At 34.5% G+C, this 11,394-nt stretch overlaps 1 long non-coding RNA gene across 1 annotated transcript; it reads left to right on the top strand.

Moving 5' to 3' along the window:
• The first annotated feature begins 1,291 nt into the window (after positions 1-1,291).
• On the top strand, positions 1,292-11,126 carry LOC140436278 (uncharacterized). Its single transcript, XR_011950273.1, has 3 exons — positions 1,292-1,442; positions 8,090-8,251; positions 10,977-11,126. It is a non-coding gene; the product is annotated as an uncharacterized lncRNA (long non-coding RNA).
• The last annotated feature ends 268 nt before the right edge of the window (positions 11,127-11,394 follow it).

The raw sequence follows: 11,394 nt of genomic DNA, 5'->3' as shown, positions 1-11,394 counted from the left end.
GCAACAGTTCATCAGTTTTACGAGCCACTCTATGGTTTTTGGTGCAAAGTACTTTATTTTTTCTATTCGTATATCGTCTAGGCCAGCCGTTTTATTTTCTTTCATTTGTTGGATGCACCTCTCATCTCCTCCAGACAAAAGGAGGTACCTATGATATCCTCTTCTTTGTCGATATTTCGTTGTACTCTCACTTTGTTCTTTCTTGGTGTGTCTTACCATTTGTCAGGAGACGATGGGCTATCTGATCGGGTGTGACTTTTGTAGCGGCGGGATTATTGCCAAGATTCAGAATTAATTTCCAAGCGCGTCTGCTGTTTTGTTTCATGTCTAAACTAGTGGCCAGCTTGGACCACCTGTCCGTTCTGTTGGCGGATATCGCATGTAGCACTTCCTCCCCGACCTGTATTGTTGAAAAGGGATCGTCTTCATATAGCTGCTCTTATTTTTTAAGTAGGGGTTTAGATTCTTCGTTTAGCCCCGCTATGTATTCGTTTAGGTAACCTCTAGGAATATATTTTCGTTATATTTGTTTCACGATTTGTACAAATTTATCGTATGAATCAGAAAATGGTTCTAGCTGGGAAACTTGTTAATCTAATGCTTTAGCGAATTTTTTCCATTTTGCTTTAGTGAAATTAAACCTTCTCTTGAAAGGAACAATGTCGCTAACAAATATATTGTCTGGGTTGTAACCTCTGCGCCATCTTCCGCTGTTGAAACACACGGGCTGTTTTGGATCATGAATAAGTTTGAGGTTCATGTTTTCAGTCCAATTTTCTAGTTCTTTACCATTTTCTTTATACCTGTTATACCTTTTTACCTGTTTCGTTATACCCCCGCGCGATACTGTGACAGTTGAAGTCACCCAGTATGAATTTTGTTTGTTGTGATTGAAAGTTATCCGGTTCCTCAAAAATAAAGGCAGCGTTTGGCGGTTTGTAGGTGAACGTGATCGTGCAAGACTTTAGTTCCACTGTGAGGATCTCAATGTCATCTCGATATGTTAAAGATGTGGAAACTATGTCGGTATCTCGTCTGACGAAGACTGTGCTCTTTGTTTTTTGTTGAATGTTGTATATTAATTGGACACCTTCAGGAATCCTAAGTTAAAGTTTATTAATTTTAAAATGGTATAGAAAAGCGGATATGAACTCTCTCTTGGCGTGATTTGAGGATATTTAAAATTTACTTTAAACATTATGAACACAATTTCTATTTATCGGTTAACAAAACCCATTTAATCGGCATGTTTTTCCTTAGAATTATTGTTGTTTATAATTTTCATAATATTAATACAGAGTTCAAATTACTTTTATCTTTGATAGAAAAAAATAAGGTCAGTAGTGCAAAACTCCAAACGTTACTATAAATTATGCACTGTCCGCTTTTAATGGTTGTTACTAAGTTGTGAACTATTTGGTACAAAACTACTTAACAACGCAGTAAGTTTTTAAAATTTTTGACATTTATAAAAGCAGTTGTTACTGTGACTAAAAAAATATTTTACTGTTTTATGTAAAATATACTAAAATAGTTGTCGAATGTCGAATGTCCTCTAAATTTATATTTAAATATATATAAAAACCCTTCGTCTACTTTTAATTCTTTGCTTATTAATTCAGGAGCTCTATCTATTGTAAGATTAAAGGAACCAAAGATTATATTATTTAACCATGATATTCTTCTTGATTTTCAAACAAATTCTAATTATTATTAAACAACAAATCCTTTACTTGCTCCAATGTAAGTAATAATCAAACGACGATCTTTATCAGCTAGAAATTGTAATACATTAAAGTTAATGCTTGACGAAAATTTATAACCTGTATCTTCTTCTTAAGGTTCCTTCTCCATTACAGATTGGTTGTAATTACAACAAACTTCTCTCCGTTTTGAGCTGCTCTTAAAAATAAACAAATGAATAATAAGAATTTTGTTACATTTTTTTTTGTCTACCTGGACTTTTTTTCCTTCAACTTTCCATTCCATCATGAGTAATAGAAAGTTGTATTTTAATAGTTTATAAATATATTCTAAATATTCTAAATAACTCTTTTTTCTTTTTATTTACAATGTATGGAAGTTCTCTCTCAGTTTCCGTTCTTCTTAGCACCTTATTGTTAGTCACGTGCTCTTTTCAAGAGATCTTTAGCATCCTTCGAAAAACTCATATCTCAAAGACTTCTATTCGCCTCATACTTATAACTCTAGGAGCTCGTTTTTCGACCAAGTGATTAATATCGACTATTATCCAGCAACCAAGTTACCAGAAACTCGGTAAGGGTTTTATCTGATTGTTGTAGATCTCTCTTTGTCAACCATTTTCCATCCACTCCTGAATGTAGGTCTCTCCCAATTGCTTTCATCTTTCTCTATCTTGCGCCAATCTAATCCACTGTTTGCCTGCCACTGTTCTTATGTCATCTACCCATCTTTTTTGAGGTCTTCCCGTGCTTCTTGTTGTCGTCCTTGGTCTCCATTCTAGAATTCTCCGTGTCCACCTGTTGTCATTATATCGGGCTACGTGACCTGCCCAGCGCCATTTCATTTTTGCAATTTCTTCCACAATATCCCTAATCTTCGTTCTACGTCTTATCTCGGTGTTTCTAATCTTGTCATTTAGTGATATTCCAAGCATGATTCGTTTCATTGCTCTTTGCGTTGTTTCTAATTTTTTAGCAGATTTTTTGGTAAGGGCTACTGTCTCCAAGCCGTAAGTACAAACTGGTAGTATGCATGTGTTATACACCTTTTTCTTTAAGTTTACAGGAATGGAGGTGTTTTTCAAGATATATGCTAATTTGCTGAAAGCGCCCCATGCCAGTTGTGTTCTTCTTTTAATTTCAGCATCTTGATTTGGTTTTCCTAGTTTGATAACATGACCTAGATATACATAATGTTCAACATTTTCTATGGTATGATTTTGTATTGTTATATTTGTCTGGTCTCGGCTCAGTATTTTTGTTTTGCTGTAGTTCATTTTTAAACCTACCGCTCCTGAAACTGCATTTAATTGTTGTAACATGTCATTTAGTTCTTGGATATTATCGGCTATTAAAACTATGTCATCTGCGAATCGCAAGTGGTTTTAGTATGATCCGTCGACGTTGATACCCTTATTGTTCCATTCTAGTTTCTTAAAAATGTCTTCTAGAGCAAGGGTAAATAGTTTGGGAGAGATGGTGTCTTCTTGTCTTACTCCCCGTTGTAGTCTTATGGGATTAGTTTTTGTGCTTTCGTCCAGCTTTATCTGCATGGTGGCATTTTCATATATGTTTTTAATTGTGTTAGTGTATCTTGAATCTATACGTGCATTTTCTAGAGATTCAAGCACTGCCCATAATTCGATGGAATCGATTGTTGTAGATACGGATATTAATGTCGGAATTTGGTGTACGTGTAACAGCCATTACTTTTATTTTATTTGTGTTTATTTTTAGCCCTGTATATCTCCTCTGGTTGTGATATACAGAACTCTTATCAAGCCCATCCTCACCTACGCGTCGGAAACATGGACGATGACAAAGAGCGATGAAGAACGTTTAAGATGCTTTGAACGTAAAATCCTCTGGCATATCTATGGAGGAGTACAGGAGGGCGGATTATGGCATAGACGCTATAATTTCTAACTTTACCGCCTGTATGACAGACCTGATATTATTAGGTCCATCAAAATAAACCGGCTGCGGTGGTTAGGTCGCATAGAGAGAATGAATGATATGGAGTCGCCAAAACATATTTATAACCAAAGAATAGATGTAGTCAGAAGGAGAGGCAGACCCAGAGCACGATTTAAGGATCAGGTGGAGGAAGACTTGGGAGTACGAAACTGGAAAGCTAAGGCGAAGGATCATCATCATCATCATGGCTTATTCACTCCTGGCGGAGTGTTTGCCGCCCTTGTGGGCTCTCTGATTTATTTATTGCGGAGAATCAGTCCGCTGTTGTTTTTTTTATTATTATAGCAGCGTGTGTGACTTGGCCCTGTCTACAATTTTCCTCCATTCTTTCCGGTCCTTACAGCGCTCTTTCCAATTGTAGATTCTCAGCATCTTTATGTCTCCTAAGACTTGATCTCTCCATCTTGTTTTGGGTCTCCCCTTTGGTCTCTTTGTTGTTGGTCTCCATCCAGTTATTCCCTTTAGGGTAGAGTCTGGGTTAGCTCTTTCTGTGTGTCCCAGCCACCTGAGCCTTTGCGTCTTCACGAACTTGATTATGTCTTCACCCTCGATGACTTCTTTAATTTCTTCATTGGTTAATCTTCTAAATTCGCCTACACTTATTCCCACCGGTCCCATTATTCGTCGAATTATCTTTCTCTCTAGGATTTCCAACCTCATTTCATCTTTTTGTGTTAGGCACATCGTCTCTGCACCATAGGTGATCACTGGCCTGATTGCAGTCTTGTAAATTTTTAATTTGGTTTTCTTACTAATGTACTTTTCTTTCAGGAATTTTTGGTAATTCCAGTAGGTTTTATTACCCAGTAGGATGCGTTCATTTATTTTATCCGTTCTATCATTTCTGTCATTCACCATGACTCCCAGGTATTTGAAACGGTGTACTCTTTCAAATGTATATGCACCAAGCTTAATTTCTTTCTCTATGTTCGTATTCTCTCTTGAACACTTGAGGTATTTCGTTTTGCTTTGGTTTATTACTAGCCCTCTCTTCTTTGCTTCTTTATCTAGTATTAATATTATGTTCTGCATGGTTTTTAAATCTCTAGTAACCAGTGTAATATCGTCTGCATACGCTTTCAGTTGGGCTGAAGATTCGATAATCGTTCCCATAATTTTGGCTGCTCTTACTGCCCCCTCTATGGCAATATTAAATAATGTTGTTGACAGGGAGTCTCCCTGTCTGACACCTATCTCCATGTGTACTTCATCTGACGGGCCTTCCCTTGTTAAGATTCGTGCCTTGGATTCCTTCATCGTCATTTTCGTGAGACTTATTAGTTTTTCTTGGATGTCTAATTGATTCATATCCTTAATTAGCTCCTCCCTTATTACACTGTCAAAAGCTTGCTTGTAGTCAATAAACAGTATATGTAGATCTATTCCGTGCTCGTAACTTTTTTCGACGATTTGCGTTACAATGTGTATTGCATCTATTGTTGACTTACCTTCCCTGAATCCATGTTGGTATTCACCTATTTTTGTTCTGGTTTCTTTTTCTATTCTTTGTCTGATCAAATTAGTTAATATTTTGTACATTGTATTTAATAACGTGATTCCCCTGTAGTTAGTGCATTTCGTCTTGTCGCCTTTTTTAGGGATTGGTGTTATCAGACCACAATTCCAGTCGTTCGGCATGCGTTTTTCTTTCCATCCTTCCCAAGGCGAAGGATAGGAGAGAATAAAGACTTATCCTTGAGCAGACCAAGACCCACAATGGGTTGTGGAGCCAATGATGATGATGATATCTCCTCTGGTTACTACATTTAGAAGTCGTTGCAATCCCTTAGCACTCTCTTAAATACCGATGGTGTCATCTACGTATCTTAAGTTGTTTACGTACTTTCTGTTGATTTTTATTCCTGATTCAATATTTTTGAAATCATTTTCAAAAATATTTCGAAATATATATTAAATAATAGTGGACAAAGTACACAGCCTTGACGAACTCATTTTATTGACATATAGACAGTAGATGATTACCTGTTGTCAGGCAGTCGGGCATTTAGATCGACGGCATTTAAACTCAATGCAGGTTTTTAGTAAGAGTCACAGTGTTATTATCGATACCATTGGTGCGTTAGGATTTTTATGAGTTCTCATGATTTACTTTTTTCTTAGTCGATAAAGAACTCTTTTCTCCAATCTCGGCATTTTTGTAGTAGTATCTAGTTTGTAACGATAATATTTTGCTTACCATAGGGTAAGAAAATAGGGGTACTTATAAAATTGGGGAAAGAAACTAATGGGGGTCAAGATAGGGCAAGCAAAATAAACGCTACTATACGAACGGCCACTCGGGGGTTAGTTGGAGAGCTGGGGTCGTGAATAAGTGAACGACAAGGGTTCGGATTTAGGCAGCTCAAAAAATGGAATAAAGGGGTTACTTACGTAAATCTCCTGGAACAAAAACGAAACAAAGACAAGAAGAAATACCTCTAGCTATTTAAATGGGGACGCCGCTTCGAAGAAAACTTCCTGCTGGAAGAAAGAAAGTTTCTTCCTTCCTAAAATAAAGAAACACAAACAGGTTAGGAGATTTTTCTAAAATAAATAAAAAATGGATCAGAGAAAAAAATCAAAAATCAAAACATTTATTTTTGTCTCATACAAACAGTTATCAAACATACAGATTGCACAAAAATTATTAAAAGTTGCAAAATACAAAATTACAAAAAAAACTTACTTGTGTTGCCTGTCAACAAAGGAGATTGCTACAAAATTCTTCGAAATGGTTCCTAGGTTATCTTATTACTACTACTACTAAGGATTTCCACAGTTTTCACTGTCTTCCTTCACTCAACCGTTTTCTCCAATTTTCCCTGTCATTCCAGTCTCCATCTCGCAGGGTTCTTTTCTCCATAGCCTCGTCGATTTCATCTCTGAATGACCTTCGGGGTCTTCCTCTCTTTCTTCTTCCAATCGGGCTCCATTCTGTGATTTTGTTTATCCAGCGTCCTCTGTCCGCTCTTCTGACGTGGCCGTACCAGGATAGTCTCTTCTCCTTTATATAGTCGATGGTTATCTTATTAATATGGCTAAATTAAAATTGAAGGATATCCTTGTTCATGAAAATATATAAGATTTAACTTTTTCTATAAAACATCTTTCTATACAAGCAAATTAAAAATTGTCACAACAAAAACAAATTAGAGTTAGCTGTCAGATGTCACATTTAATTTTGATGACAAAATAAACAAAAGATTGACAGCAACCACACTTAGTTTACAAAATAATTCTAATTATTGCCAATTCTTAAATTTAAATGAAAGCAATTATTACTTTTAGCAAAAAAATGTCTGTCTTTACTTTAAAATTAATATGTTAAATGTTACCTTGATTTCACTGTTTAGCACTTAACTTTCAAAAAAAACTTGTTAACAACTATGGAACATCTATCTGGACATATTCTCCAACAGGGACAAAACAACCATTTCTATGCTCAGGAACTAACAATCAAAATATGTAGAATTAGGTTCGGTGAAGGAAGCAAGCTGACGACGGGGACATCCTATATAATAATTTTCCAAATTTCATCAGTGCCGGTGTATTGCACAAATCTTATGGTGATTACTCTTTTTTAAACTGTCATATTGCAAAGAGTACTATCACCTTAACCGGTCTTAGGACATAACACAAAAAAATTGAATCGACTCGCGATTCCTAATTACCGAAACATGTTTCTACTCTGACATCTCTCGCTTCACCAACTCCCTTAACGCAACTGTCCCCTCGCCGGCCGGTCTTTCAAAACTAGACACAAAATACCTCCCTCCACGCTTCTCACATAAATTCCTTACGACTTCAAATTGTGAAAATTAACCTTGAATCTCTTCCGGAGGTAATGCGTCTCAGAGAGGAAAAGCACAATACTTGCAATATTTTTTCTAAGAACCTCTTCTCAACCGGGATATTTGGGGCCTGAATGTAAACAAATCGTTGTTCGACGACAAAAAAATGTTGAAATATTATAGTTAGAAATAACATGTACGAAATGGGGAATTTTAATGTAATGTAAATAAAAAAAGTGCTAATACCTCTTTACTACGAGATAAACAAAATAGGCCTTTTATCGATTATTTTAACGTCGTTGCAAACAGACAAAACAGGGGCGGGCGTCTTTAGAAATTTTTAACATATCAATATTTCGTAGTTAAAAGAAAAATTTAAAACGCTACAATTTTAATCCGTCTGTCATGTACTCTGTTATGTTAGCTTGAGTACTTGTAGTTCGTTGGAGTGCTGAGCTATGCAGCCGAATGGTCCTTTATGGAATATTCCTAGCCTATCTGTCTCTGTGCCAATCAGACTGTGCTGTAATAATTTAAGATAAATTTAAATTATATTGTAAAAAATATTGTATTGTATTATTGGGATAAATAAGCTAAACCACTTTTTTGTCGTTTCAGAAATGCAGCTTACATATATATTTCTGCTTTGTGCTTTGGTGTTTTCATTTTATTATGTAAATGGATCAGTCTTAGACCAAACATCCTGTGGTAGACGATTGGCAGAAATGATTTCCTTTTTATGCAAAGGTCGTCAAAGGATGATGTTTAAGAGATCATTGAGTAAGTTATTATAAGATAAGGTATTGTTATAATATAAAAAAAACGATTAACATATAGAATAGATTGTGTAAATTAACTTTGTTAACGCGGTTAAATTGCGTCAATGATTATTGCGCCAATGATAAAATCGACGCGGTTAAACCCGGAAGATTTGAATTTAATATTAATTCCTGTAATAGTATTAATCTTCGCTAGTAGTTTTGTACAATTTTTTTTCAATCTCACAAATCACCACTTGCCTTTGATAACTATACAGGGTGTTTCAAAAAAGGTAACCCCGTCTCTGGGTAGGTAAAAAACTGAAAAATAATTGGGGTTTGCTTAGTAAAAAATTTTTGTTGAATTAGATTAGAATGAATCATTCGTTTTCATTGGTTACATTTTAAGTAACATGCTAGACGCGTGCTACTTGCTACTTGCCACTTGCCACGCCAGTTTGGTGGGCTTCTTCTTCTTCTTCTTCTTCTTTTTGGCATATATTCTTGTGAATAATTAGCCAGTACATTTGTTTTGTTAATTTTTGGGCCACTGTCGTGAGTCTGAGAATATCTCATGCCCTATTATCAATTATCATTGACATATAGACATTTTTTCTACATATCTACATTTTATTTATGTTTTCTATTTTCTTATAGTTGGTTTAAATGTTAATATTGGATAGGTTATTATTAAGGTTATAATTTTATATGGTTGATCTGTAGAAATCTGATAAGAATTTTGATAATTTTAGAGTTAATCTCGCATAGAAGCATTGGTATGTTAATTGAGGTTTTAATATTAATTTTGATCAGCTCCTAATAGACATCATAATCTTTTATTTTGTTTATTGGGCATTCCCAAAATATGTGTTCTAGTGTATCCATTTGCCCACATTCACAGTATGGGTTATCGCGAATGTTGATTTTATATAAATGTACTCCTGTCAGGCAATGACCACTCCTCATTCTAATAATGGTAGTAATATGCCGCCTATCTATGTATGGGATTGTGTCAAACCATGGTTTATTAGGAAAAAAATTTTGTATGTTGTTATACCACTTGCCTTTATATTGAAAAGAATTTAACCAATTATTTTGATGCATAGAACATATTTTATTTTTTAATAATGGCATGATATCCAAGTTACTTAATCGAATTTTAGCAGGAATATTTAATTCAGCCCCAATCTTTACCAGTTTGTTAGCTATTTCATTTCCCTTGATATCATTATGTCCAGGAATCCAACATAATCTAATATCTTTCCCATATTTATTTAAATAGTATAGTTTCTTTTTAACTTGCAAGACTCTGTAATCTTTTGTTGCAGTTATCATATTGTTATTAATGTTGTCTATAGCGCTCTTTGAGTCCGTAAATATTATAGCTTTATCAAAACTTTTTTCCTCACAAATCATTAGACCCTTTTGAATAGCTATTATTTCTGCTGTACAGATATTAATAAGTGAAGGAATTTTTTCAGAAAAGGAATAATTTATACTAGGTATGTGTATTCCTATGCCCGTTTTGGCTTCCTCAAGGTTTTGATTTTTTTGTTTTTTTGAAGCATCTGTAAATATTTGTATGTAATTATAGTAATACGAATTTACAAAATTGTAATATTCCCAAAGGTTATGGGAACTATTTTTTTTAATAATGTTTTTATAATTGGTACATTATAAGTGTAGATATCATATTCATTTGAGTAGCAGGCTGGTATGTCACTTGTGTTCATTGATGGTAAAAACTTTTTAACTTCTGTTAGAGCGTCAATCAAATATGTTGGATTTTTTCCCTTCCAATATCCTTGTTGATAACCATGATATTTTTTTAAGTCTAGAAGCATATTTAATAATGAGTGATTTGGAGTTGTGCTAATCTTTGCTATGTATTTCGTGGCAATCCATTTAAATCTATGGTGTAGATCGATAGTTGCACTTTCTGCTAAAATGACATTAGTGGGAGTAGATTTCATCATCCCATGTGTTGTTCTCAAAGCTTGGAATTGTATTCGGTTTAATTTTGGTTTGGTGGGCGCTCTTTCTTAGGTTAGTAACATGTCAGTGTATTCAACATTTGAGTACAACATATCTTGATTTGATTTTACAAATAACAAGGTTTCAAAACTCTAATTATTGTTGATTTATCGTCATAACAATCAATAAATGTCAGATTTCCATGGCACACTTGGAGAAAATAGAGGTATACCTATTAGAACTTTATCATTACTACCAGCATCAATTATTACTTCATAATTTTCAAATCAAAATATTTCGAAAACGGTACACAGCATCGAGTTTTGCCAAGAGTACCTTTTTCGTGTAAAATTGAATGATGTTTAAGTTTACTTGAAATTAATAATTATACTCTTAAAAACGTTATATTGACTAATACTTCGATCCGTAGTACGATCCGTGTAACTAGTGCCCTCTATGAGAATCAGATATAAAAATAAATTCATGGGATGTATCAGCTTCCAAAACATATTCGCATAAAATTTCATTACAATGTTGCCAGTAGTTTCGGCAAAATCGTAAAAAATGCGTAACTTTTTTTCTTCAACGCCCTGTATCTTGAAAACGGATGGCGTTACAAACATTTTTTACAAAGCAAACCCCAATTAGTTTTCAGTTTTTTACCTACCCTAGAGACGGGGTTACCTTTTTTGAAACACCCTGTAGTATAACAACAAACATATTGTATTTTTAGTTTTAAGTAGAAAACTAAAAAAGAATTGTTTATGTTTTAGGAATTGACAACGAATGCTGCTATAGACAATGTACTACAGAAGAAATGACTGCATATTGTGGTTATTAACAGTGGCTGATTTAAAAAAATTTAACTAATAAAATAAGTCTTCCTTTTTAAATGGTTTCAATTAATATATTGCTATAATTCATGCTAGTTATTTATATATTTCTGATAAACTTATGGCAGCATCGTAAGGGATTTTGTGTTGATGGCCACGGAAAGTATGTGTGAGAAATATCTATTAATAATTCAATGGGTAAGGTCAAAGTTAAAAAAACTTAGTACGGAAGGTTGCTCTATTAATATAATATATACAGGGTGAGTCATGAGGAACTTTACATACTTCTACCATATGTAGAGTCCCTCAGGGAGCATATCATGTGGCCACTAAAAAATGTCAACTCCTCTTCTTTATT

Source organism: Diabrotica undecimpunctata, chromosome 3 (genome assembly GCF_040954645.1).
Source record: "Diabrotica undecimpunctata isolate CICGRU chromosome 3, icDiaUnde3, whole genome shotgun sequence".
NCBI classification, from domain to species: Eukaryota; Metazoa; Arthropoda; class Insecta; order Coleoptera; family Chrysomelidae; genus Diabrotica; species Diabrotica undecimpunctata.
The sequence above is the reverse complement of the archived record's forward strand: the minus strand, read 5'-3'. Positions and strand labels throughout refer to the sequence as shown.